Source organism: Scyliorhinus canicula, unplaced genomic scaffold (genome assembly GCF_902713615.1).
Source record: "Scyliorhinus canicula unplaced genomic scaffold, sScyCan1.1, whole genome shotgun sequence".
Taxonomy (NCBI): domain Eukaryota; kingdom Metazoa; phylum Chordata; class Chondrichthyes; order Carcharhiniformes; family Scyliorhinidae; genus Scyliorhinus; species Scyliorhinus canicula.
Genome location: NW_024056027.1, coordinates 192742 through 220722, shown reverse-complemented (window position 1 = coordinate 220722; position 27981 = coordinate 192742). Strand labels below are relative to the sequence as shown.

General features: G+C 47.5%; 1 long non-coding RNA gene across 2 annotated transcripts in view; it reads left to right on the top strand.

Moving 5' to 3' along the window:
- Nucleotides 1-27981, top strand: part of LOC119961682 — a 42526-nt gene that overhangs the window by 9631 nt on the left and 4914 nt on the right. The window contains exon 3 of one of the 2 annotated variants that reach the window (XR_005459713.1): nt 25154-25322. The exons of the other annotated variant lie outside the window; for it this stretch is intronic. This is a non-coding gene — a long non-coding RNA (uncharacterized LOC119961682). Of the gene's footprint in view, nt 1-25153; nt 25323-27981 lie in introns of those variants that run through there. 2 annotated transcript variants of the gene reach the window in all.

The following is a 27981-nucleotide window of genomic DNA, read 5'->3' as shown; positions in this document are numbered from 1 at the left end:
ATAAAATATGAAAACTGAATAAAAACATTTATAAAAAAAAAAAATTTATCATATCCTGAATATCATTGTACTTTGAACATGGAAGGGAAAAGCATTGTTCACAGTGGGGAGAAACCGTACACGTGTTGTGTGTGTGGACAAGGATTCAGTCAATCATCAGGCCTCACAAGCCACAAATGCAGTCACACGGAGGGGAAACCGTGGAAATGTGTGGACTGTGGGAAAGGATTCACTTCCCCATCCCAGCTGGAAACTCATCGACGCAGTCACACTGGGGAGAGACCATTCACCTGCTCCAAGTGTGGGAAGGGATTTACTCAGTCATCCACTCTGTCCATACACCAGCGAGTTCACACTGGGGAGAGACCATTCACCTGCCCCAAGTGTGGGAAGGGATTCACTGAGTCATCCGCTGTGTCCAGACACCAGCGTGTTCACACTGGGGAGAGACCATTCACCTGCTCAGAGTGTGAGAAAGGATTCAGTGATTCATCGGCCCTACGGAACCACCAGCGAATTCACACTGGGGAAAGGCCATTCACCTGCTCAGAGTGTGGGAAGGGATTTACTATTTCAGCCCACCTGCTGAGTCACCAGCGAGTTCACACTGATGAGAGACCGTTTCAATGTCCAGACTGTGGGAAGCGCTATAAAAGTTCAGGGAATCTGATGAACCATCAACATGTTCACACTGACGAGAGACCGTTTAGGTGCTCTCACTGCGGGACTGGGTTCAGACGATCATGTGACCTCGCTGTACATCAGCGAATTCACACTGAGGAGAGGCCATTCACCTGTGCCGAGTGTGGGAAGGGATTCACTCAGTCATCCAATCTGTCCACACATCAGAGAATTCACACTGGGGAGACGCCATTCACCTGTGCCGAGTGTGGGAAGGGATTCACTCAATCATCCGCCCTGTCCACACACCAGCGAGTTCACACTGGGGAGAGACCTTTCACCTGCTTCAAGTGTGGGAAGGGATTCACGCAGTCATTAGCTCTGTCCACACACCAGCGAGTTCACACCGGGGAGAGGCCATTCACCTGCTCAGAGTGTGGGAAGCGATTCACCACTTCACCCAACCTGCTGAGACACCAACGAGGCCACAAGTAACCACCGTGATTGGATTTTGCTGTTCCTCACATTCAGGACTGAACCATGTTCATTTGGGTCTCTTTCTGCTGATAACAAACTCCAGCCCTTTTACAGGGGCTAATATTCTGGCTAAAAGTCAAATAAATTGTCTTCCGGTGGTGTTCGTGAGCGGAGCGGCCGCGTTGAGGAGAAGCTCCTGCCGGTCCACGATATCGCGGTCTTTTTCGGGGGGCATCCCGCTGTTTAAAAAAAATTAAACTTCTCCGGGGCGGCCCTGCCTCCCTCGCCCAAGCGTCAAAGCTCCGTTTGACGAAGCCGGAGGGTTGGAAGGGTGAGGGGGGAAGAGACTGGTCCCGGTGGGTTCGGCAGAGCGGCTGCACGTGGAGGAGGAGTGGGACAACCTGAAAGCCAGACCTGAAAATTTCAAAGGAGCAGCGGGGCGGAGCCAAAGGGGGGCCGAGGTGGCAGGCCCGAAGCCAGGGTGTGATGTAGGTGAGATTTCCCACATCGGATCGCTCCCGCCTTGAATATGGAAAGAAGACTGAAGCCCGGTCCCAGGGAAATTCTGGAGAAATACAAAAAAGAAGAGAAAAAAGTTTTAAAGAAATGTGGTTAAAGTTTTTTTCCCCCTGTTTTTTCTGAAAGAAGAAAAATTTCATGTTTTTTCTATTTTAAAAAAAAAAAGAGGATTGAAGAAGGAAAGAAGGGTGGAAAAAAAAGGAAAAATAATAATCTGTTAAAGGATGCGAAAAGCAGCGTTGAGGAAAGGTGGCTCACCGTTGAATGAGAAGACGAGCAAAAGTGCGAACAAGATGACGGAGGCCGGACCACATGGTGGAGCCGCACTACTTATGGTGATGAAAATGACCGAGGTGATGGCGGTAGAGCTGGAAAAGCTGTTTGTGAGGCACATGGAGGCTTTGAGGAAGGACATGGCATTGAAGTCATTGGTGGAGGATGTAATCGCCCCGGTGAGGGTGGCTGTGGCAAAGACATCGGCCGAGGTGAGAGAGCAGGGCAAGAAGATTAAGGAGGTGGAGGAGGCCCTGTCGCAGCACAGCGACCAGTTCACGTCGATGGGGGACAAGCTGCGGAGGGTGGTGGAGGTCAACAGAGGACTCCAAGCAAAGCTCGAGGACTTGGAGAACCGCTGGAAACGGCATAGTCTGAGAATTGTGGGCCTGCCTGAAGGGACAGAGGGTCCAAGGCCAACAAAAAGACCAGCGGTGTTCAGGCGAGTGAAGGCAGCGCTGTACAAGGGGCTGCGATTTGGTATGGTGTACCCGGCGAAGCTGAGGGTGACGTATGATGTCAAAGACTTTTATTTTGAGACAGCAGAGGCGGCTGAGGCGTTTGTGAGGGTAGAAGGCTTGGGACAGACGTGAGGAGGGGAGCTGAAAGAGAGACTGTGGACTGTGATTGGTGAGCTGGAAAATGTATAAATGCTATAACTTTCATTTCACTGAAGTGTATTGTAATTTACTTCTCTTCGCATTGTTGCAGAGTTCAAGTTATTGGTTAAGTTGTTTTGCATTCTGTGTTGCGACGGTTATACTGTATCTTATTTTAGTGAATTGTATGGGTTGGATTGTTGGGTTTGTTTTTTCTTGCTCTGGGACTGGGTGGGAGGGGACGATATATCCCCGCGCTAGCTAACGAAAGTCGGCTGGTGAACGGAGGTGAGAGGAGGGCTGCGGACATTGGAGCCTGGTTGGCAGGTTTCGATGGGCCGACGAGGCGAGCGGGGGAGGGATTGATGCTGAGAGATGTTTTTTTGAGAGGAAATGTAGGGGGGGTGGGGGGGGGGGGGGGGGGGGGGGGGGGAAGGCATTCGATGTTAATAATGGATAGGGGCGGGTCATGCTCATGGGGCAGGGCCCGGTGGTATGATGATGGTGGTTAAGAAGTTGGGGGGGGGGGGGGGGGCGTTGAGAGACCCCCAGTAAGGATAGACACGTGGAACATGAGGGGATTAGGAGATCCGGTCAAGAGGTTAAGGGTGCTTGTGCATCTTAAAAGTTTGAAAGCCGATGTGGCAATGCTGCAGGAGACTCACTTGAGTCTGAAGGCTCAGGTGAGACTTAAAAAGGACTGGATTAGTCAGGTGTTTCACTCTGGATTTGATGGAAGGGCTCGAGGGGTAGCGGTGTTGGTCAGCAAAAGGGTATTCTTCCAGATGGAGAAGGTGGTGGCAGATGAGGGGGGTAGATATGTGATTGTGGCCTGGGCGCTGGAGGGGGGGTTAGTGGCGCTGGTCAGTGTATACGGTCCCAACTGGGACAATGCGGGATTTGCGAGGAAGATGTTTGGGGCCATTCCCGACTTGGACACACACAAGCCGATTGTGGGGGGGGACTGGAACCTGGTGCAGGAGCCAAGGTTGGACAGATCACGGCCACGCTCGCTGGTCCCATCAGGGGGGGGGGGGGGGGGGGGGGGGGGGGGGCTGGAACCTGGTGCAGGAGCCAAGGTTGGACAGATCACGGCCGCGCTCGCTGGTCCCATCAGGGGGTGCGAAGGCGTTGGCTGGGCTAATGGAGGAAATGGGAGGGGTGGACCCTTGGACGTTTCTGCACCCGAGGGAACGGGAAAACTCGTTTTTCTCAGCATTCCATAAGGTACATTCGCGGATCGAGTTTTTCGTGGTGGGGAAGGCTTTGTTGGCTGGGGTTAAGGGGTCGGAACACTTGGCAATTGCAGTGTCAGATCATGCTCAGCATTGGGAGGATATGATACTGGAGAAGGGGGTAGCGCAGAGGCCGGGGTAGAAACTGGATGTGGGGCTTTTGGGGAACCAAGTGTTCTGTGAGAAAATTTAAAAGGTAATTAAGGAATATGTAGGTTTCAACTGTACGGGTGAGGTGCCGAAGGCAGTTGTCTGGGAGGCTCGAAAGGCGGTGGGGAGGGGTGAGGTAATTCTGTTTAAGGCTAGGGTGGACAAAGAGGAGAGGTTGGAGCAGCAGAGGGTAATAGATGAGATATTGGAGGCAGATAGGAGTTAAGCAGAAGATGGGGACCCAGCGAAGCTGGAAAAGAGGAAGGAACTACAGGCGAGCTTCAACCGACTATCCACCAGGAAGGCGGTATGCCAACTGAGATGAGCAAGGGGTGCAGTTTATGAACATGGAGATAAGGCTGTTAGCAGGTCAGCTCTGGAGGGAAGCAGCAGCAAGGGAAATTCTTCAGGTGAGGGGTAGGGCAGGGAAGTTGGTAGTGGCCCCGGAGCTGATTAACAAGGTTTCTGAGTTTTATGAGAGGTTGCACAGGTCACAGCCACCCGAGGGAGACCGTGAGATGCAGGAAGCTGGCAGGGCCGGATGGGTTTCCGGTGGAATATTATAAAAAATTTAAGGATAAGTTGGCACCCCTGATGGTAGGGATGTTTGAAGAGGCGATAGGGAAGGGGGTGTTGCCACAAACCTTGGGGCAGGCATTGACTTCACTGTTGCTAAAAAAAATAAGGATCCGATGAAGTGTGGGTCGTATAGGCCCATATCACTTCTGAATGTGGATGCAAAAGTATTGGCGAAGGTACTGGCGGGTATTTGGGTCTTTCTCGGGGTACAAGCTGAACCTGGACAAGAGTGAGTATTTTGTGGCGTCTCGGCCGGGGGTGGGGGGGCTGCAATTCCGTAGGGAAGGGACTCACTTTGGGTATCTGGGGTGCAGGTTGCCTGGGAGTGGGGGAGGCTTCGCAGGTACAACATCACGAGTTTGGTGGGGAGAGTGAAAGCTGACCTAGCGAGGTGGGATGGTCTCCCTCTGTCACTGGCGGGTCGGGTACAGGTGGTTAAAATGAATGTGTTGCTGCGATTTCTGTTTATTTTTCAATGCCTACCGATTTGCCTCCCAAAGGCTTTTTTCAGGGAGATTGAGGGAAGGATTACCTCGTTCATATGGGGAGGGAAGGTGGCCAGAGTTAGAAAGGTGCCGCTGCAGAGGGGAAGGCAGGCAGGGGGTTTGGGTCTCCCGAATCTAATGTACTACTACTGGGCGGCGAATGTGAAGAAGGTGCGGAGCTGGGTCAGAGTGGAGGAGAGTTTGTGCAAGGGGTCGGGACTAAAAGCACTAGCAACAGCGCCGCTCCCGATTGGTCCGGGGAAATACTCAGGGAGTCCGGTAATAATAGCTTCATTGAAAATCTGGATGCAGTTTCTCCAACACTTCGGGTTGGGGGCAGGGTCAAGGGAAATGCCAATTCGGGAGAACCACAGATTTGAGTCAGGGAAGTGGGATGCAAGTTTTCGGAAATGCGAAAGGGGGATTAAGACGCTAAAAGATTTGTTTCTTGGGGTCGGTTTGCAGGAGGGTGCTGGAAGCGAAGTATGGGCTGGAGCAGGGAGAAATGTTCAGATACGTGCAGGTTCGAGATTTTGCCAGGAAGGAGATACAGAGCTTCCCGGAGGAATCGGCCTCCACATTGCTGGAGGAGGTGCTGACGACAAGGGGACTGGAGAAGGGGGTAGTGTCAGCGGTGTACGGAGCTATTTTGGAAGACGATAAGGCACCACTGGAAGGGATCAAAGCAAAATGGGAGGAAGAGTTGGGAGAGGTTATAGAGGAGGGGGTCTGGTGTGAGGTGCTCCGGAGAGTGAATGCCTCCACCTCGTGTGCGAAGTTGGGGCTGATACAGCTGAAGGTGGTATACAGAGCGCACCTCACGAGGGCGAAGATGAGCCGATTCTTTGAAGTAAAATATGTGTGTGAGTGTTGGGGGGATGTGGGGGGGGGGGGGGGGGGCTAATCACATTCAGATGTTTTGGTCCTGTCCAAAGCTGGAGGAGTACTGGAAGGAGGGTTTTAGGGTAATTTCCAAGGTGGTGCATGTGAAGCTGGACCCGGGTCCTCGGGAGGCCATGTTCGGGGTGTCGGACCAGCCAGGGTTGGAAACGGGTGCGGAGGCAGATATTATAGCCTTCGCCTCGTTGATCGCCCGAAGGCGGATCCTGCTGGGATGCAGAGCAGCCTCTCCACCCTGTGCCCTGGCATGGCGGGGGGACCTGTTGGAATACTTGACCCTTGAGAAGGTTAAGTTTGAACTGAGGGGAAGCTCGGAGGGGTTTGACAAGTCATGGGCACTATTTATTATACACTTTCAAGAACTGGATAACATCGAACATTAGTTGGGGGTGGGGGGAGGGGGCTGTGTATATTAAGGATGACTATGTATAATCACCAATTCTTTTTGTCCTTTGTTTATGTTAACATGCGGGCTGATGTTTGGGGCTTGGTGGGAGGATGGGATCGTTGTTATTGTTATGGGATTGACACATCTGTTGCTGATTATTGTTTATTATTGGTGGGTGTAAATTCAGGAGAGAGTGTGAAAAAGGAGAATAAAAATAATTTTTTTTTTTAATTGTGTAATAACCAAGGCGTTGACACCATTTTGAATACTGTGAGATACTCCAGACACACCATATGCACAATTATTTGTTGTAAAACACAGCGAGTTGTTGTGATTTAGAATGCACTGTCTATAAATGGTGCTGGAATCTCATTGCACTGTAACTTCCAAAAGGGAAGTTGATGCATTCTGAAAAAAAACCAAAATAGTCCAACTCTGGGATTAAATGGGTCGCTGTACAGAGCTGGCACGGGAAAAATAGGCCAATTAGACTCCTCTGTGCTCGAGGAGCCTTGTGTACATGTAAAGAGAGTGGTAACAACCTGGAACCTACTGCCTATGACCGTAGGCGATGCAGAAATGACAGAAGGATTTCAATACGAAATTGGACGGGCATACAGAGAAATAAACCCACAGCGATTGGACAGGCACGCAGAGAAATAAACCCACAGGGATTGGAGGGGCACGCAGAGAAATAAACCCACAGCGATTGGACAGGCACACAGAGAAATAAACCCACAGCGATTGGACAGGCACACAGAGAAATAAACCCACAGGGATTGGAGGGGCACGCAGATAAATAAACCCACAGCGATTGGACAGGCACGCAGAGAAATAAACCCACCGGGATTGGACAGGCACGCAGAGAAATAAACCCACAGCGATTGGACAGGCATACAGAGAAATAAACCCACAGCGATTGGACAGGCATACAGAGAAATAAACCCACAGCAATTGGAGGGGCACGCAGAGAAATAAACCCACAGCGATTGGACAGGCACGCAGAGAAATAAACCCACAGGGATTGGACAGGCACGCAGAGAAATAAACCCACAGCGATTGGACAGGCACGCAGAGAAATAAACCCACAGCGATTGGACAGGCACGCAGAGAAATAAACCCACAGCGATTGGACAGGCACGCAGAGAAATAAACCCACAGGGATTGGACAGGCACACAGAGAAATAAACCCACTGGGATTGGACAGGCACGCAGAGAAATAAACCCACAGCGATTGGACAGGCACGCAGAGAAATAAACCCACAGGGATTGGACAGGCACACAGAGAAATAAACCCACAGTGATTGGACAGGCACGCAGAGAAATAAACCCACAGCGATTGGACAGGCACGCAGAGAAACAAACCCACAGGGATTGGACAGGCACGCAGAGAAATAAACCCACCGGGATTGGAGGGGCACTGAGAGAAATAAACCCACAGCGATTGGAGGGGCACGCAGAGAAATAAACCCACAGGGATTGGAGGGGCACGCAGAGAAATAAACCCACAGCGATTGGACAGGCACGCAGAGAAATAAACCCACAGCGATTGGACAGGCACGCAGAGAAATAAACCCACAGGGATTGGACAGGCACGCAGAGAAATAAACCCACAGCGATTGGACAGGCACGCAGAGAAATAAACCCACAGGGATTGGAGGGGCACGCAGATAAATAAACCCACAGCGATTGGACAGGCACGCAGAGAAATAAACCCACAGCGATTGGACAGGCATGCAGAGAAATAAACCCACAGCGATTGGACAGGCATACAGAGAAATAAACCCACAGCGATTGGACAGGCATACAGAGAAATAAACCCACAGCAATTGGAGGGGCACGCAGAGAAATAAACCCACAGCGATTGGACAGGCACGCAGAGAAATAAACCCACAGGGATTGGACAGGCACGCAGAGAAATAAACCCACAGCGATTGGACAGGCACGCAGAGAAATAAACCCACAGCGATTGGACAGGCATACAGAGAAATAAACCCACAGCGATTGGACAGGCACGCAGAGAAATAAACCCACAGGGATTGGACTTACACACAGAGAAATAAACCCACTGGGATTGGACAGGCACGCAGAGAAATAAACCCACAGCGATTGGACAGGCACGCAGAGAAATAAACCCACAGGGATTGGACAGGCACACAGAGAAATAAACCCACAGTGATTGGACAGGCACGCAGAGAAAAAACCCACAGCGATTGGACAGGCACGCAGAGAAACAAACCCACAGGGATTGGACAGGCACGCAGAGAAATAAACCCACCGGGATTGGAGGGGCACTGAGAGAAATAAACCCACAGCGATTGGAGGGGCACGCAGAGAAATAAACCCACAGGGATTGGAGGGGCACGTAGAGAAATAAACCCACAGCGATTGGACAGGCACGCAGAGAAATAAACCCACAGCGATTGGACAGGCACGCAGAGAAATAAACCCACAGGGATTGGACAGGCACGCAGAGAAATAAACCCACAGCGATTGGACAGGCACGCAGAGAAATAAACCCACAGCGATTGGACAGGCATACAGAGAAATAAACCCACAGCGATTGGACAGGCATACAGAGAAATAAACCCACAGCAATTGGAGGGGCACGCAGAGAAATAAACCCACAGCGATTGGACAGGCACGCAGAGAAATAAACCCACAGGGATTGGACAGGCACGCAGAGAAATAAACCCACAGCGATTGGACAGGCACGCAGAGAAATAAACCCACAGCGATTGGACAGGCACGCAGAGAAATAAACCCACAGCGATTGGACAGGCACGCAGAGAAATAAACCCACAGGGATTGGACAGGCACACAGAGAAATAAACCCACTGGGATTGGACAGGCACGCAGAGAAATAAACCCACAGCGATTGGACAGGCACGCAGAGAAATAAACCCACAGCGATTGGACAGGCACGCAGAGAAACAAACCCACAGGGATTGGACAGGCACGCAGAGAAATAAACCCACCGGGATTGGAGGGGCACTGAGAGAAATAAACCCACAGCGATTGGAGGGGCACGCAGAGAAATAAACCCACAGGGATTGGAGGGGCACGCAGAGAAATAAACCCACAGCGATTGGACAGGCACGCAGAGAAATAAACCCACAGCGATTGGACAGGCACGCAGAGAAATAAACCCACAGGGATTGGACAGGCACGCAGAGAAATAAACCCACAGCGATTGGACAGGCACGCAGAGAAATAAACCCACAGGGATTGGACAGGCACGCAGAGAAATAAACCCACAGCGATTGGAGGGGCACGCAGATAAATAAACCCACAGCGATTGGACAGGCACGCAGAGAAATAAACCCACAGCGATTGGACAGGCATGCAGAGAAATAAACCCACAGCGATTGGACAGGCATACAGAGAAATAAACCCACAGCGATTGGACAGGCATACAGAGAAATAAACCCACAGCAATTGGAGGGGCACGCAGAGAAATAAACCCACAGCGATTGGACAGGCACGCAGAGAAATAAACCCACAGGGATTGGACAGGCACGCAGAGAAATAAACCCACAGCGATTGGACAGGCACGCAGAGAAATAAACCCACAGCGATTGGACAGGCACGCAGAGAAATAAACCCACAGCGATTGGACAGGCACGCAGAGAAATAAACCCACAGGGATTGGACAGGCACACAGAGAAATAAACCCACTGGGATTGGACAGGCACGCAGAGAAATAAACCCACAGCGATTGGACAGGCACGCAGAGAAATAAACCCACAGGGATTGGACAGGCACACAGAGAAATAAACCCACAGTGATTGGACAGGCACGCAGAGAAATAAACCCACAGCGATTGGACAGGCACGCAGAGAAACAAACCCACAGGGATTGGACAGGCACGCAGAGAAATAAACCCACCGGGATTGGAGGGGCACTGAGAGAAATAAACCCACAGCGATTGGAGGGGCACGCAGAGAAATAAACCCACAGGGATTGGAGGGGCACGCAGAGAAATAAACCCACAGCGATTGGACAGGCACGCAGAGAAATAAACCCACAGCGATTGGACAGGCACGCAGAGAAATAAACCCACAGGGATTGGACAGGCACGCAGAGAAATAAACCCACAGCGATTGGACAGGCACGCAGAGAAATAAACCCACAGGGATTGGAGGGGCTCGCAGATAAATAAACCCACAGCGATTGGACAGGCACGCAGAGAAATAAACCCACAGCGATTGGACAGGCATGCAGAGAAATAAACCCACAGCGATTGGACAGGCATACACAGAGAAATAAACCCACAGCGATTGGACAGGCATACAGAGAAATAAACCCACAGCAATTGGAGGGGCACGCAGAGAAATAAACCCACAGCGATTGGACAGGCACGCAGAGAAATAAACCCACAGGGATTGGACAGGCACGCAGAGAAATAAACCCACAGCGATTGGACAGGCACGCAGAGAAATAAACCCACAGCGATTGGACAGGCACGCAGAGAAATAAACCCACAGCGATTGGACAGGCACGCAGAGAAATAAACCCACAGGGATTGGACTTACACACAGAGAAATAAACCCACTGGGATTGGACAGGCACGCAGAGAAATAAACCCACAGCGATTGGACAGGCAAGCAGAGAAATAAACCCACAGGGATTGGACAGGCACACAGAGAAATAAACCCACAGTGATTGGACAGGCACGCAGAGAAATAAACCCACAGCGATTGGACAGGCACGCAGAGAAACAAACCCACAGGGATTGGACAGGCACGCAGAGAAATAAACCCACCGGGATTGGAGGGGCACTGAGAGAAATAAACCCACAGCGATTGGAGGGGCACGCAGAGAAATAAACCCACAGGGATTGGAGGGGCACGCAGAGAAATAAACCCACAGCGATTGGACAGGCACGCAGAGAAATAAACCCACAGCGATTGGACAGGCACGCAGAGAAATAAACCCACAGGGATTGGACAGGCACGCAGAGAAATAAACCCACAGCGATTGGACAGGCACGCAGAGAAATAAACCCACAGGGATTGGAGGGGCACGCAGAGAAATAAACCCACAAGGATTGGACAGGCACGCAGAGAAATAAACCCACAGCGATTGGGCAGGCACGCAGAGAAATAAACCCACAGGGATTGGACAGGCACGCAGAGAAATAAATGCACAGGGATTGGACAGGCACGCAGAGAAATAAACCCACAGGGATTGGACAGGCACGCAGAGAAATAAACCCACAGGGATTGGATGGGCACTGAGAGAAATAAACCCACAGCGATTGGACAGGCACACAGAGAAATAAACCCACAGCGATTGGAGGGGCACGCAGAGAAATAAACCCACAGTGATTGGACAGGCACGCAGAGAAATAAACCCACAGTGATTGGACGGGCTCGCAGAGAAATGAACCCACAGGGATTCGGGGACAGAATGGGGCAATGGACAGACTGGCTTCCTAAACAGAGAGCTGACACGGTCCCAAAGGGCTGAATGGCCCCATTCTCCACCCTCCACATGCTGTGATCTCAGGAGAGAAACTCAGCTGCTCCAGTCACTCCAACTGAGTCCCTCATCTCTGGTGCCTTTCTCATAAATGTCCTCTGCCCCTCTCAAAGAACTTCACATCTTTCCCAAAGTGTGGGGCCCATATATAGGTTTCCACTCTTAAGGATAGAATTGATAAGCTCAGGGTTAGACTACACTGGGAGCACTTTCAACATTGATGATCTCCATTCAGAAAAAGGAAATTGAGGCACTGGAGAAGGTGCAACAAACATTCATGATATGCAGAACTGAGAGCATTTAACACTCGGGAAAGGCTGGGGCTGCTTTTTTTGGAAAAGAGAAGACTGATGGGTAACCTGATGGACATCTTTCAGATTATGAAGGAATTCAATAATCCAATAGGAAGGTCAGTAGAAACCTCTTTACCCAGAGAGTGGTGGGAATGTGGAACTCGTTACCACAGCGAGTGGTTGAGGTGAACAGCATGAATCCATTGAACGTAAAGCTAGATACATACATGAGGGAGAAAGGCATAGAGGGAGATGCTGATTGGGGGGAGATGTAGAGGGGTGGGTGGAGGATCATGTGGAGCATAAATACTGACAGACCATGGCTAACCTCAGCCAGTATGGGAATTTAACCTGTGCTGTTGGTGTCACTCAGCACGGACCAGACATCCAGTCAACTGAGCTAACCGAAGAGCAGCACAGTGGCACAGTGGGTAGCACTGCTGCCTCACGGCGCCGAGGTCCCGAGATCCCAGCTCTGCGTCACTGTCCGTGTGGAGTTGGCACATTCTCCCCGTGTTTGCGTGAGTTTTGTCCCCACAACCCAAAGATGTGCAGGGTAGGTAAATTGGAAAAAATGAATTGGGTACTCTACAATTATAACATTTAAAAAAAATTGACCTAACCGATCCCCGTGTAAATCTGTAATAATTCTTCAAATATCAGTGATTGCCTGTCTCCCACCATATTATTTAATGTAGTTTCCCAGTGCACCTCAGACAACTTGCCCCTCATACCCTGATAGTTTTATTCTGTGAGAAGCATCAAGATAAATTAAAGAGAACCATGTAACCACCATAGCCCATCTTCATGGCAATGTGGCATGATTTTGGGGGTTTCCAAACATAAATGGTAATGAAACATCTTCTAACCTCCAAACCCCCTTTCAATCTTTGATCCATGTGAAATGTGAAACCAGATATTCGCAAGAAGGCTCAGAGAGAACCAGCCGACTGGGGGAGAAGCCGTGAGACCGGCCAGTCCAGCAGAAAGAAACCCTCTGACCATCCCCATTGACCAACAGAATGAACAAAATGCAGTCCTGGATGTAACTGAGAACAGAAACAAGAACAGCAGAATCCAATCCCTGTAATCAGTTGTGAACTTGTTGGTGCCTCAGGAAGTGCGATGAATGACTAAATCTCTTCACACATTGAGGGCAGGTGAATGGCCTCTCCCCAGTATGAACTCCCTGGTGTGACTGCAGATGGCATAATCAAGTGAATTGCGCAAATATACATGAACAGATGTAATATAAGAACATAAGAACTAGGAGCAGGAGTAGGTCATCTTGCCCATCGAGCCTGCTCCGCCATTCAATGAGATCATGGCTGATCTTTGGTGGACACAGTTCCACTTTCCGGCCCGAGCACCATAACCCTTAATCGCTTTATTCTTCAAAAAACGATCTATCGTTATCTTAAAAACATTTAATGAAGGAGCCTCAATTGCTTCACTGGGCAAGGAATTCCATAGATTCACAACCCTTTGGGTGAAGAAGTTCCTCCTATACTCAGTCCTATAATCGGGATTATGGATACGTGGCTGCAGAATGACCAGGGATGGGAATTGAATATATTCAGTATTTAGGAAGGACAGACAAAAGGAAAAGGCAGTGGAGTGGCAGTGCTGGTTAAAGAGGAAATTAATGCAATAGTGAGGAAGGATATTAGCTCCAACAATGTGGAATCTATATGGGTGGAGCTGAGAATCAGCAAGGGGCAAAAACATTAGTGAGCATCGTATATAGACCCCAAACTGCAGTGATGATGTTGGGAATGGCACAAAACAGGAAATTAGGCCGATTGTATAAGTTTCTGTCGGTATGTGAAGAGAAAAAGATTGGGGAAGACAAATGTAGGTTCCTTACAGTCAGAAACAGGGGGATGTATAATTGGGGACAAAGAAATGGCTGAGCAAATAAATACATACTTTGGTTCTGTCTTCACAAATCAGATACCAGAAATGTTGGGGAAAGCAGGATTTAGTGAGGGGGGGGGGGGGGAGAACTGAAGGAGATCAATATTAGGAGAGAAATGGTGTTGGGAAATTGATGGGATTGAAGGCTGATAAATCCCCAGGGTCTGATAATCTGCATCCCAAAGTACTTAAAAGAAGTGGCTGTAGAAATAGATGGTGGTCACCTTCCAGGATTCTACAGACCCTGGAACAATTCCTGCAGATTGGAGTGTGCCTTATGTAATTCCACTATTGAAAAAAGGGATACAGAGAGAAAACAGGGAATTATCGACCAGTTAGCCTGACATCGGCAGTGGGGGAAAGTCTAGAATCCATTGCCAAAGATTTTGTAGCAAAGCACTTATAATAATAATCTTTATTGCCACAAGTAGGCTTACCCCACCCCTGATTAGTTAGAACATAGAACATAGAACAGTACAGCACAGAACAGGCCCTTCGGCCCTCGATGTTGTGCCGAACAATGATCACCCCACTTAAACCCACGTACCCGTATACCCGTAACCCAACAATCCCCCCATTAACCTTACACTACGGGCAATTTAGCATGGCCAATCCACCTAACCCGCACATCTTTGGACTGTGGGAGGAAACCGGAGCACCCGGAGGAAACCCACGCACACACGGGGAGGACGTGCAGACTCCAAGTTGGAGGTCAATTTCACAAGTCAGGCCTCCAATACCTTCCTGTCTATTAGTGAACAGGCCCCTTTATTCTCAGCTAAATTCAGCCCTCAGCTCCATCACCTGGCTGCCTTTGACACAAGCAATAGAAACAGAACGGTACCCGATGTTCAAATCCGAAGTCAGATTTTGTGGATTAGGGCTTCCATAAATGTCAGCAACTTCTTTAAAAGAAATTGAATTCCCAGTCAACAAATGAAAGAATCACACAATGGACCTTTAAGTTTTATGACTTTTGATGCATCAAACTGTTACATGTGGGCCAGTGGCGCAATGGATAATGCGTCTGACTACGAATCAGGAGATTCGAGGTTCGATTCCTGGCTGGCTCGGTGTTCAAACTTTTATGGGCACGCTGGTAGCATGGTGGTTAGCACAATTGCTTCACAGCTCCAGGGTCCCAGGTTCGGTTCCCGGCATGGTTCACTGTCTGTGCGGAGTCTGCACGTTCTCCCGTGTGTGCGTGGGTTTCCTCCGGGTGCTCTTGTTTCCTCCCACAGTCCAAAGATCTGTAGGTTAGGTGAACTGGTCATGTGCCTTAGTGTCCAAAATTGCCCTTAGTGTTGGGTTGGGCTACTGGGTTATGGATGGAAGGTGGGATTGGGTAGCGTGCTCTTTCAAAGAGCCGGTACCGGGGCAGACTCGATGGGCCGAATGGCCTCCTTCTGCACTGTAAAGTCTATGTTTCAAACAAACTAGAAGATATTTTAACCTACACACAGAACTTTGCTCTTTTTTAATAATAATAATCTTAATTATTTTCACAAGTAGGCTGACATTAACACTGCAATGTTACTGTGAAAATCCCTGAGTCGCCACAGTCGAGCGCCTGTTCGGGTACTCAGAGGGAGAATTCAGGACGCCAAATTCATCTAACAAGCACATCTTTTGGGAGGAAACCGGAGCTTCCGGAGGAAACCTACCCAGACACGGGGAGAACGTGCAGACTCTGTACAACAGTGACCCAAGTGGGAATCTAACCTGGGACCCTGGCGTTGTGAAGTAACAGTGCTTACCACTGTGTTACTGTACTAAAGTTATGCAATCTAAATTCGAACTGTACAATTATGGTTACTCTGCCCCGCAAGTCGAAGCTGAATTATCTCAGAACCAGTCCTAATTAATGAGTCATTCCCGAGGATTTACTTCCGTTCTTTTCACAGTCAGGCAGCGTTTAATCCCAGAACTGTCTTTCACAGTGAAAGATTAGCCAGCTGCCAGAAAACCGAGAGTCGGCACAAATAGGCCATTTTCTGGTTGGCGAGATGTAATGAGTGGTGTGTCACAGGGATCAGTCCTGGAGCCTCAACATTTTACAATTTATATCAATGACTTTGATGACAGTACCAAAGGTATGGTCGCTTAGTTTGCTGATGATGCAGGCAAAAAGGAAAAGGAGGTGGTGTTGCTCGGATAATAAGGGACGGCATCAGAACATTAGTAAGGGTGGATCTCAGATCAGGAATACAAAACATGGAATATGTTTGGATGGAGCCAAGAAACAGCATGGGGCAGGAAACATTGGTGAGAGGTGTTATAGGCCACCAAACAGTAGGGGTTGTGTGGGACATGGTATTAATCAGAGATTAGAGAAGCATGTAGCATGGGTAAAACATTAATGGGTGACTTCAATCTGCATATAGACTGGGTAAACCTAATGGGCACTGATGCTGTGGAGGACACGTTTCTGGAATGTGTTAGGGACAGTTTTCTACAGCAGTAAGTTGAGGAACCGACTAGAGAACAGGCTTTGCAGATCTAATATTATGCAATGATAAAGGGCTAATTGATAATCGTGCTGTAAAACAACCTTTAGGGATGAGTGACCAGAATATTGAATATGAGGTATTCTAATCCGAAGCCAGGGTATTAAGTTTGAAGGAAATTATGAAGGTAGAAGGGATAAATTAGCTGAGGTGGATTGGGGTAAGTAAATTAAAATGTGTGACAGTCCACAGGCAATGGATAGACTTTCAATAATTATTACACAGTTTACATTCCTTCAAGGCACAAGAACCCCAAAAGGTCAGAGAACCGTGACTACCTGAGGGAAATGAAATGAAAATCGCTTATTGTCACGAGTAGGCTTCAATGAAGTTACTGTGAAAAGCCCCTAGTCGCCACATTCCGGCGCCTGTCCGGGGAGGCTGGTACGGGAATCGAACCGTGCTGCTGGCCTGCTTTAAAAGCCAGCGAATTAGCTCAGTGAGCTAAACCAGCCCCTAGGAGTGAAGTTTTGTAAAAGATTGAAAGAAAAGGCCGATAATATTATCAGAAATAGGAATAAACCTGAGGATTGGGACGATTTTATAATAGAGCAAAGGACCAAGACACTGAGAAAGCGAGGGAGAATAGAATATGAATGTGAACCAGCAAACTACATAAAAATGGACGGTGGTAAAGGTTTCTATAGGTACGTAAAAAGGAAACGTTTGTCCATTACAGATAGAGTCAGGAGAATTTAGAATGAGGAAAGCCATCTTGTTCAACACTCTGGGATGTAGATCAGCTTTTGGGGATTTATTCACTTCCAACCCCATTAATTTCTCCAGGACTACTTTTTCACTAATTCTCATCTCTTACTGTTCCTTGTGCTCACGAGCCCCTTGGGTCTCTAGGGTTTGGGGGAAATGTTTGCATCTTCCTCCGTAAAGACAGACACACATTGTTCAGTTTCTCTGCCATTTCCTTACTCCCCATTATAAACTCTCCTGTCTCTGCCTGGAATGGACCCACATTGGTCTTTGCTAATCTTTTCCTTTTCACATTCCTGTCAAAGCTTTTCCAGTCGGTTTTTATGTTTCTCCCCAGTTTGCTCTCATCAGTTTCTTGATCCTCCTTTGCTGAATTCTAATGGATCTCATGGAATCTTTAACTTTTCTTGTTAGCCACGGTTCCATCACTTTTCCTGTTGGATTTTTATTCTTTAAAGGAATCTATATTTGTTGTATATATGTGAAATAAAAGTCACAAAATTCCCAGAGGACCATAGGCTGCTCTCGCCATTGACAGAGAGAGAGCTGACTGGAGGTGATTTAACCCGAGGGTCAGCCACCTCAGGCGAGGGGCCTGGTTGAGAAGTTTATTCATGAATAAACCCAGCCAGTACGGGAGTTGAATCCTCACTGTTGGCTTTGCTCTGCATCACCAACCAGCCGTCCGGCCAACTGAGCTGACCGACCCCCTGATAAATATGTAATAATTCCTTAAATATTAGGTATTCCCCGTACCAATCAGTTTCCCAGTCCACCTCAGACAACTTGCCCCTCATACCCTGATAGTTTTCTTCTGTGAGGAACACCCAGATAAATTATACAAAAGAACCAGGTAACCACCAGGGCCCATCTCCATGGCAACATGGCATGCTTTGGGGGGGTTCCAAACAGAAATGGAAACGAACTATCTTCAAACTTCCAAACACCCTTTCACTCTGTGATCCTTGTGCAATTTGAAGCCAGGTATTAGCAACAAGGCTCAAAGAGAATCAGCCCACTGGAGGCAAAGTGGTGAGACCGGCCAGTCCAGCAGAAAGAAACCCTCCGACCATCCCCACTGACCACCTGTCAGAATGAACAAAATGCAGTCCTGGGTGTAGAGCAGAAACAATAACAGCAGAATCCAACCCCTGTAATCGATTGTGAAATTGTTGGTGTCACAGGAGGTGCGATGAAACATGTAATCCTGTCTCACATGGAGAGGTGGACAGCGTCTCCCCAGTGTGAACTCGCTGGTGTCTCCGCAGGGTGAATAAACGAGTAAATCCTTTCCCACACTGAGAGCAGATCAATGGCCTCTCCCCAGTGTGAACTCGCTGGTGTGACTGCAGGTGAGATAACCGAGTGAATCCCTTCCCACACCGAGAGCAGGTGAATGGCCTCTCCCCAGTCTGAACTCGCTGGTGTCTCCGCAGGTGAGATAATTGAGTAAATCCTTGCCCACACTGAGAGCAGGTGAATGGCCTCTCCCCAGTGTGAACTTGCTGGTGTCTCCGCAGGTTGGATACTTCAGCAAATCCTTTCCCACATTGAGAGCAGGTGAACGGCCTCTCCCCAGTGTGAACTCGCTGGTGTGACTGCAGGTTGAATACTCGAGTAAATCCTTTCCCACACTGAGGACAGGTGAATGGCCTCTCTCCAGTGTGAACTCGCAGGTGTCTCTGCAGGTGATATAATTGAGTAAATCCCATCCCACACTGGGAGCAGGTGAATGGCTTCTCCTCAGTGTGAACTTGCTGATGTGTCTGCAGGGTGGATAACCGAGTGAATCCCTTCCCACACTGAGAGCAGGTGAGCGGCCTCTCCCCAGTGTGAACTCGCTGATGTGTCTGCAGACTGGAGAACTGAGTAAATCCCTTCCCACACTTTGAGCAGGTGAATGGCCTCTCCCCGGTGTGACTGCGTTGATGAATTTCCAGCTGAGATGGGACTCTGAATCCCTTCCCACAATCCCCACATTTCCACGGTTTCTCCATGTTTTGGGTCTCCTCACGTCTCTCCAGGCTGGACAATCAGTTGAAGCCTCAGCCACAACACGGGTATGCACCCTCCCTGCTCTGAATGTTATGTTTTTCAGGCTGTGTAACTGGTTAAAGCTCTTTCCACAGTCAGTTCACTGGAACTCTCTCACTCGGGTGTGTGTTGTGTGGGTCTCGGTGCTTTTCCAGTCGCACTAATGGTTGAAATGTTTAGCTAACAGTTTGGGTAAACATTTCTCCTTCTAGGTTGAAAGCCCGATAGTATTCAGGTTCCAAGGAAGGGAGTGGCTGTCAGATCGGGACGTAACATTTGAGATTTCTGTCTGTAATTCCTCCTTGTCCAATATCCTGGAAGAAACAATTTACAAAATTCATTACTGTCAGTACAGGATTGAAACTCAGAACAGACAATGCTAGTTTCTATGTCACATTGTTTCCTCTCTCTTATTCCCTGAGAGCTGTAAATTTCCATCCCACACACTCTCCCTCCATTCTGACTCTGCTGTATCTAATATTCACCCTCCCAATTCTCCTGAAGGTGCTGATTCATGTTGATTGACAGATCCAAGCTCACAGCTTCCTGTCCAGGCGATCATAACAAAAATGAGTTGCAGTCGGCCATTCAGCCCATTGAAGCTGAACCATTCAATGGGATCCTTAGCCGATCTACCTCAGCACCATTTTCCCACACTATCCCCATATCCCTCGACATCTTCAATGTCCAGAAACTTGTCAATCTGTGTCTTGAACATACTTGACGACTGAAGCTGCAGAATCCTCGGAGGTAGAGAATTCCAAAGCTTCACCACATCCTCGAGTGAAGAAATCCCTCCCACCGGAATGGGATTAGCTTGTTTTCCGCAGGTTCTGGTGCCACTGACCTATGATCTGTCACTTATCCTGATTGCCTGGCACTCATTTACCTAATCCTTGAATTAATATTTGTTATCATGTCCCTGGAAGACTTCAGGGTTCGGTCTGGAAGGATTATGCTGTAAAAAGTGAAGAAATGCGCTGATAAAACAGGGCAGGTGGATTCAGCGGGAATTAAGCCGCCTTTTCAACAATGCGGCCTGACCCTCAGGAGGTCTCACGATCCCGCGCTCTGTGGGGCTCTCTCAAGAGGTGGCGAAAATGTTGACTGCCGACATTATCCGTGTTACTGACCAGAGGCGGAGTGTGCTGACTCAATATCTGTGAGCTCATGAGGCCCAGCTGCAAAACACCAGGAAGAGGCTCAATGATCCGGAGGAGAGAACCTGAACATTCAGCAAGATGCCTCCTCGACGGAGGCAAGAATTCAATCCTTTGAAAACCAGCTGGGTGCCTGGCGGAGGTCCTGGAGGATTTGGAGAACCGAGTGTCGGAGAAAGAACATCCGAGTTGGCGGCCTGTCAGAAGGTGTGGATGGTAAGGATCCCGTTAGTTCTTCGAGGACCGGAAGCCACGTTTTCTCAAGCTGGATGTGAAGCCTGGGTGTTCCAAATTAGAAAGGATGTATCGTATCCTGTCCCTGAGGCTGAGGGATAGTTTTCATCCCAGGCCTATAATCATTTACTTCCACAACTGGAAAGATCGCCAGAATGTCCTGGAGAGGGGCTGGTTTAGCTCACTCAGCTAAATCGCTGGCTTTTAAAGCAGACCAAGCAGGCCAGCAGCATGGTTCGATTCCCATACCAGCCTCCCCGGACAGGCGCCGGAATGTGGCGACTAGGGGCTTTTCACAGTAACTTCATTGAAGCCTACTCGTGACAATAAGCGATTTTCATTTTCGAGAGGGAACGGTGAGGTGGCGTCTGGCTCCAGAAGAGAGGGAGGATTTAGGACTTTCGGCAGCAACACAAACAAAGTGTCGAGGCTTCGATGAAGTTCAAAGGCAGCTCAAGCCCGTGGGTCGTAAATTACGTCAGGCTTTATCCTGAGACCCCAAAAATGGTCTCCAACAACTCCATCAAGTCTTTGAATAATCCAACTATCGCCTTGGCCTTCATTAAATCCATGAAGGGCCAGGATCTGGAGGGATGGTTTGCAGCTCGGACTAACTCAGGTTCTAATCTGAACTCTTTCCCTGTCATGGTATACTATTTTTTAAAAATTTAGTGTACCCAATTCATTTTTTTTCCAATTAAGGGGCAATTTAGTGTGGCCAATCCACCTAGCCTGCACATTTCTGGGTTGTGGGGCCGAAACCCACGCAGACATGGGGAGAATGTGCAAACTCCACACGGACAGTGACCCTGAGCCGGGATCGAACCTGGGTCCTTGGCGCCATGAGGCTGCAAGGCTAACCCCACTGCGCCACCGTGCTGCCCCTGTCATATTATTGTCTGTATTTCAGAATTACAGAAATACACATAGGGACAGGAGTAGGCCATTCAGCACCTCAAGTCTGTCCTGCCATTTAGTGAGATCATGGCTGATCTGTGATCTAACTCCATATCCATTAATATCTTTGCTTAACAAAACTCTACCTCAGATTTAAACTTAACAACTGATGCAACTTCACCTGCTGTTTGTGGGAAAGAGTTTCAAATCTCTCCCACCCTGTGTGTGAAGAAGTTCTTCCGAACATCTCTCCTGAACGGTCAAGGCCTAATTTTTAGACAATGATCCCTACTATTGGAATCTCCAACCAGTGGAAATAGTTTATCTTTATCTACCCTGTCTTTCCGTGTTAATATCTTAAATACTTCAATCAGATCACACCTTAACCTTCTAAATTCTACGGATCACAGGCCGAATTTATGGTTAAAACTTTGGGTAAGAGCCACTGCAATCTCTCCCTCACCTCCCACAGCATCCTGGGACACAATTCATCCAGAATTAGTAATCTAATAATCTTCTGGGCAGCACGGTAGCATAGTGGTTAGCACTGTTGCTTCACAGCATCAGGGACTTGGGTTCGATTCCCGGCTTTGGAGTCTGCACGTTCTCCCCATGTCTGCGTGGGTTTCCTCCAGGTGCTCCGATTTCCTCCAACAAGTCCGGAAAGATGAGCTTGTTAGATGAATTGGACATTTTGAATTCTTCCTCTGCGCACCTGAACAGGCGTGTGGAGGATTTTCACAGCAATTTCATTGCAGTGTTAATTTAAGCCTACTTGTGACACTAATATTAAAGATTATTATGAATGGGCAAAAGGGCCTCTATCTGTGCTGTAAAGAGAGGGAATGAATGAGAAGGACTTTACAGAGAGACTGCCAAAGCCACAACATTCACCAGCTCTAAGGACACACCTTAGCTCCCTTTCCAATCTGAAAGCAGCCTGAGCTGGATTTACATTCCCCTTAATTCATCATTGCTGGGTGATAATCCTGTACTTCCTTACCTCACACCAACTGACCAAACATCACCTTCCCAGTTATTCCTGAAGGCACCGCCTTCCCAACCTGGCCCCTTGCCTGAGGTGTGGTGATCCTCAGGTCACATCACCGCCGGTCAGATCTCTGTCCCGGGACCAGACCCTGCTTCACAGCCGCCATCTTGGTTCACCGGGGAAAAAGAGCGCATGCGCTGGCGTCTTCGTTATGCAACAGCTGGTGGGCGGGACCTGTAGGTTTCTCTTCCCATCCGGGTCCTAGTGCCCGGGGAATATTCCTGAGAACAGGTTTTTAAGATCTTTCACCCACTCCCAGGCTGCAGCTGATGTTTGTAACCTGGAGGTGTCTATGGATCACGTAGACATTCAGTGTGAGAGGCTGCAGCCTCTATATAGCTACCTGAAGGGGGTTATACAACGGTTGATTACATTTCGTGGTCCTTTCCACTTCCATTATCAGGATGTTTGTGTGATATTTTCTGACCCTCAGCATGATATTTCTTTATTTAAAATACAGTTCAGCAGCAGGCTTACTGGTGATTTTTAAAGGAATAAAGGTTATTTATTGTCACAATATTTCCCTGGATGTTTAAGCATCTAAGTCTCTCGGTTCTTTCACTCACTGACATATACCGAAATTAGATACAGATCAAGTTGAAGCTGTGATGATGAAAATGGAATGGAGACTGCAATCTTTATATCGCTGCAGGTCTGATGTCTTCTTATTGAGCTGATTCTTTCGTTGGAGTGAAGCGTTTTTAAAAACAAATAATTCTCATGAGTTTCTGAAGCTTCTTATAAGACATAAGACATAGGAGCAGAATTAGGCAATTTGGCCCATCGAGTCTGCTCTGCCATTCAATCATGGTTTATATTGTTTCATCCCCATTCCCCTGCCTTCTCCCCATAACCCGTGATCCCCTTATTAATAAAGAACCTATCTATCTCTGTCTTAAAGACACTCAGTGAATTGGCCTCCACAGCCTTCTGCGGGAAAGTGTTCCACAGATTCACCACCCTCTGGCTGAAGAAATTCTTCCTCATCTGTTTCAAATGATCGTCCCTTTAGTATGAGATGGTGTCCTCTGGTTCTATTTTTTGCTGCAAGTGGAAACATCCTCTCCATGTCCACTCTATCCAGGCCTCGCAGTATCTTGTAAGTTTCAATAAGATCCCCTCTCACCCTTCTAAACCCCAACGAGTACAGACCCAAAGTCCTCAAACGTTCTTGTAGATGAAAAGCCAGGAGGTTGGGTCTGAGGTGGGCTTGGAAGCTGGAATAAGTTCAGTCTTGTGGCTGCATTGGGAGACATTCAGCTCTGTTGGTCCAGCTGGTTCCTGGTGCTTCAGATGCTTCTCACACACACATTTGCTTTGTGCAGGGTTTATTATACTGCATCTCTGACAATTAACTACAGGGTTAAAACTCTGAGATCCAGAACACCCCGATGCAATAGCAGTTTACGATGCTCACTCATGCTTATCTTTGTATCAATTCAAGTTCATTCTCCTCAAATGCTGGTTCATCCTGACACAACGAAACATTTAAACTTCACAGGTGGCTGCAAAGTTTCGTTATTCAGGTCCGTGTTTAACTCAATATTTGTCACAGTAACTTCATTTCAGTGTTAATATAAGCCTACTTGTGACAGTAAAGATTATTGTTATTATGGAGGTGTGTGAGTGGTTACTCGGGCTGCTGACTTCTGTTCCGTGATCTTTTCTATTCCCAGTGGCCCTGCAGAGGCAGCATGCGACATCCACCGGAATGCTTGACACCTTCCACACCCAGTGGATACCTCAGCGGACAGAGTGTTTCAGAGACACTGGGAACAATATTCTGGTTCAGTTGGGAAGGTTCCCTACACTTTTGTTGGGACTTCTAGCTGATTTTGGTCTTTTATTTTGACTGGACCACATGCTTGGGGAAAGCAAGAGGGGAAAGAAGGTTCGATAGAAACTAGAATGATCTGTTGTGAATTTCTACCACATTCTTACAGTGATCATTTTTGTAAACTTCTATTTCAGGCATTAGAACGGGAGGTTTGGCAGCTGGGAAACTCGAACCAAATATAACATCAAGATCTGACAGTCACTCAATTCATTAGGATCTAAATATCACAAACTGTCAATGTGCTTGTCTGTTCGGACTGTGGGAAGAGATTTCAAACATCAGTGTGACTGGAAAAGCCCCGAGGCCCACACACATCTGAGTGGGAGTGTTCCAGTGAACTGACTGTGGAAAGAGCTTTAACCAGTTACACAGCCTGAAAAATCATCTTGTTTCATCTTGTGGGAGAGTCTAGGGCCAGAGGCATAATCTAAGAGTAAGGAGTCTCAAATTTAGGACAGAGACGAGGAAGTATTCTTCCATCAGATGGGAGTGAATCTGTGGAATTCTTCAGCTGGCATTATATCTCTGGTGTTTACCATAAAAAGGCAAAGATCAAGGTGTCGTATGGGCCGCTTGGTGGCTCTTTCACTGAGGGGCCTTGAGTTCAGACACATCCCAGACAGGACTGGTGAGAAATATCTGTCTGGGAAAGGGGAGAAAACTGTATAATCGGGGAAAAGGATCAGTGCCGATGGACCTTAGAGAAAGGAGTTCAGATTAGTCTTATTTTTTCATTTTTCATTCAATATTTATTAAAATTTCAGCGAAAATATTACACAAAACTTTATTTTGATGTTTACAAAAGGGAACATAACGATTGAGGGTCACAGTGAGAACAGAACACATGCCCTCTGAGCTGCCAAATGTATGTACACCTGTAACAGGCACAAGAGAGAGAGAACAGGAGCTCAACATAAAGGGAAGGCAACTGTTGTGAACAAGATACGAGATAAATTACTTATTTAGACATGACATTGAAAGAAATTATTAGTTACAATTACATTACAGCCAAAATTATCGCGTACATTTTAAACTGAAAAGCAGAAATACTGTCCATGATTGTCTCAGTTACAGATGCAGAATAATAAACTGAGAGAATTTTACTGTTAGAGTCACCAAGAGGAGATATTGTATTTGTGTCACACACAGATCATAATAAACAGCTGAGGGAAATCTACAGCGTCCGAACGTCAACCGATCACTTGATCTGTAAAAGAGAGAGAAAATGATGAAGCAGATGTTTATGATCTGTGATATTGATGTTAGTGTTTTTAATCAATCAAACATTTAGAGATGTTTTTAAACAACTTCTGTCAGTTTGAAGTGTGAGTGGATTGAATCTTCTCACCTTCACCAGAGTGACTGCAGCGCTGTAGGAAATGCTCAGGAAGAACAGGGTGATGAATGTGGAAGCGGTTGTCCAGATGTTCCCGTTATCATCCTCATTTTCTTCAGTCCAGGTGTGGTCTGTGGTATCTACGGGGATAGAGCCAAATAAATATAATCAGATTGTTTATTAATACACGTTTTGTTTTTAATATTCTCGTTTCATTTTCTCCCGCTGCTAATTCATTCTTTAATATATTTTCATTGCATTTCTACTGTTGAGTTCATGACACTCAGAAATCGATCTCTGTAACTTTTTTCTTCCAATTAAGGGGCAAGTTAGCCTGGCCAATCCACCTACCCTGCACATCTTTGGGTTGTCGGGGTGAGACCCACGGGTCATGGAGAAAATCCACAGGGACAGAGACCCAGGAGCGGGATCGTGAGGCAGCAGTGCTAACCATTGCGTCACCGTGCCGCCCTTGCCTGACGTTTGTGTTTGTTCTTTAGCTTTTGTGTCTGTGTAGATGCGAAATTCGTGTTTCTTTACTCTTTATTTGTGTGTCCCGATGTCTTTAAAAGTGTCATCGTATGTGTCATGTGTCAATGAGTATAGATCTGTGTATCTGTGAGTCAGGGCCTGTGTGTAAATTTATCTTAAGTCAATGTGTATATATGAGTGTTTTATTGTGTGTGTTTGTGTGTTGAAATCTATGTTTATATATTAATGCCTGTGTTAGTATAAGTTTATACTTCCCTGCCCAGTAATAAAAGTGTTAATGTGTCTTTATACGTTCAACATGCATGTCATTGTCTTAATGTTTGTGTCTGGATAAGTACGTTTGTGTGTGTGTGTGTTTGTTGATGCGTGTAATTCATCATAGAATCATCATCGGATAATCCCGACTGTGCCGAACGAGGCTATTCGGCCCATTGAGTCTGCACCGACCCTCGGAAAGAGCACTCTGCCTGGACGCATGCCCCTGCCCTGTCCCCAGAACATCGTATCCCCACCTAACGTTGTGGGCACTAAGGGGTAATATAGCCTGGCCAATCCACCGAACCTGCACATCTTTGGACTGTGGGAGGAAACCGGAGCACCCGGAGGAAACAGGAACAGACCCGGCAGAACGTGGGAACTCGCCACCGACAATCACCCAAGGCTGGAATTGAAGTCGGGTTTATGGCGCTGTGAGGCAGCAGTGCTATTTATGCGTTGATGGTTGTTTATAACTATATATTGATGTGTATTGATGACTCTATGTGTATTCATATGTGTTCGTGTTAACGTCTGTACAAGTCTGCTAATATGTGTCTACGTGAGCACATTAGTGTGTTAATGTGGATTATTGTCTCTGTTTGAATGGAAATATTTCTGTCATCGTGAAATTCTGCTAATGTACATGTAATTGGTTACACTTCTGTTTCATATTCTTCTGTCAGCCTGCTTGTCTGGTTTTATATGTTTGTGTATCTGTGTGGACATGTGGTTGTATGTGTCTGTGTACATTTGTGTAGCCGTGTGTGTGGATTTGTGTGTGTATGTGTAGATGTGAACGTGTGTCTGTGTGTGTATAAACGTGTGTTTTTTTGTGTTTATGTGCATGCTTGTGAATTTTTGCGCACGTTTGCGTGTGTTTTTGTGTCAAAATACGTGTGGTTCGTTGTGCCTGGGTGTATGTTTATGCATGTGTTTCTATGTGTGTGTCTATGTGTGTATTTGTGTCTACGTGTGGGCGTGTGTGTGTTTGTGGGTCTATATGCATGAATGTGTAGTGTCTGTGGGTCTGTGTGTATGAATGTGTAGTGTCTGTGTCTGTTTATCTGTCTGTGTATCTGTATCAGCTGCCTGTAGCTTTGCCAGTTGTGGGTATTATTGATACCGATGTAGAATATGTTGAACTTTCTGCATATAAATGTGTTTTGTGTAAGTTGCAAACTGACATCAGGTGACCTAATGCAAAAACTCAAGAAGGCGCCACAGGAGAGAACAGTGAAACCCAGGGAGAATTCAATCACCAGTCTGGATTTGGATTCTGGTGAATCGGTCTTAGCAGACGGATAAGAGGAACAAGGGTGCTAAAAAAATACACCTTGATCATGATGGTCTTTTAAACCCTTCAGCCAGTAAGCTACATACCGTCTTGTAATGTCAGTAACTGAATTCTTAGTCTAGAGAACCGTTTACTTCCAAACTCCCTGCTTGGGGACTGGGAAGATATTGAGTTAATAATCGCCCTCTCTCTGGTCAGCTCAGCAAATTGCCTTTGGGTTCTCCCTGCTGGAGGTGGAGATACAGAGAGTTCA